Raw genomic sequence first — 1,848 nt, forward strand, 5'->3', positions numbered from 1 at the left:
ACACGTCCCCGCAGGCGGCGGCTAGGGCGGGAGTGAAGGAGGCTGGGCGGGAGGGAGGGAAGAGCCGGAGGGAGGGACCGACGGGAGGGACCGCGGGCGCGCGGAGTGGGGGAGGGAGCGAAGGAGGGAGGAGGCGTCTTGGTGGAAACAGCGCCCCTCCACTCCGCGTCCGCCGCAGTCGCCAGCACGGCAGGGGAGCTGTGCCAGGGGCCCGCGCGGCCTCTCCTTCCCCTCACGGCTCGTTCGCCCCCGGCGACAGCGAGGGCAGGGCTGCCTCAGAGCCCACGGCGCGCGCCCCGCCCTGGCCCGCGCCCTCCACAACTCAGCTCCCGCGCCGCGAGTCCCGGAGCTTCTCAGCTCCCTGTGGGGCCCTTCTTGGCGGGAAGCCCCCCACACAGTGCCTCCGAAAGAATTCCATTCCCAGGAGATTCTGGATGGTTCATCCAGCCCTATTGGCCTTCACACTCCACTCATTCAAAGCCTGTGGCTGGAGCCCTGCACTCCAGATTATTGAGCGTCTGCTGTGTGCTGACCTGAACCGAGGGCGGGCTGAGCGGGTGGGTCAGGCCATAAGGTGAACAGAGGATATAGTCTGGGAACAGATGCCAAACACTGCAGAATCCCTGGGCCAAATGCATCCTGAACTTGGGCTGACCTAGGGCTCCTGGTTGGGGAGGCCAGAAGGATATGAATAGGTTAAGGGCTGGGGAAAGAAGGGCTTGCACAGCAGGTGCAAAGGCATTGGAAATTGAGGTGCTGGGAGAAAGGTCATGTCCCATTCTGTTCAAAGCCAGGTTGCTCTGCTTGAGGCACCCACTTGAACCCCAGTCTTCCCTTCTCTCTCCCCCTTGCTCTTTCCTCTGATCTGCCTCAGCCTCCACACCAGTCCTCCCATCTGGTCCCATAGCTAGGAGACTAGGAGGGAGGCACTGGGAATTGTCACTCCTTATAGATCTACATGATCTGGAGGAAAGTACTAACCAGGCCTCAGCCTAAGCATCTCCTTGGCAGAAAGCAAAACTGAAGAGGACCCAAGGAAGGAAGTACCTCTGAGAGGCGGGGGTGGCTAAAGGATCCGAAGCTCAAGGACCTGCTCAGGCCATCAGTATCAGATTGCTTCCCCAGAATTAGGAAAGGATAGTTCGTGGCACAGGACTGGGGGACAGGAGTGGTGGTGAGTGATGGTGGTGAAGGCAGCTTCAGATTCCAGGTTTCCAGAGAAGGACCTAGGGGCTGCACTGCAGCACTGGCCCTTGACTTCTTGGCTACCTATAGCCAAGTCCCTGAAATAAACACCAAGAGCAAATTTCCATTTTTTTTCCTAAGTGGGCATGCTTTCTCCAGGGGATTCCATATCCTGTGGACAGAGTTCTCTGCTGGCCTTGACCTTGAAACTCACTAGTGGACACACACACACACACACCCCCTTTCCCATTTTGCTAAGAATTCAGTCGTCTCTAACAACAGACAGATATGGATTCCTATTGCAGCTGTTTGTCTTTGGGCAAGTCACTTTAAACTCTCTAAGCCTCACTTTCCTTATTTTTAAATTGGCGACGTTGAGAACCTACCAAATAAGGCTGTGGTGAGGACTGAATAAGGTAACCTACGTCTATGGCAGTGCCTGGTGCCTAGTAACTCCTTGATAAATGTAAGCTTACCTACCCTCAGCATCATCTTTGTCCTCATTTCACTTTTCTCTACCTAGCTTGGGATAGGGGGAAGTCTGACAGGGCCAGGCCAGAAGCTGGAGAGGACTAATGGTGGATCCCTCCTGTGATTGTTTGTGGTTTAAACCAAGGATGAAGCTTTAAGGCATGGAAAAGCCAGAGCAGAAGTCTTCCTCTT

The sequence above is a fragment of the Pteropus alecto genome, unplaced genomic scaffold (assembly GCF_000325575.1).
Source record: "Pteropus alecto unplaced genomic scaffold, ASM32557v1 scaffold145, whole genome shotgun sequence".
Taxonomy (NCBI): Eukaryota; Metazoa; Chordata; class Mammalia; order Chiroptera; family Pteropodidae; genus Pteropus; species Pteropus alecto.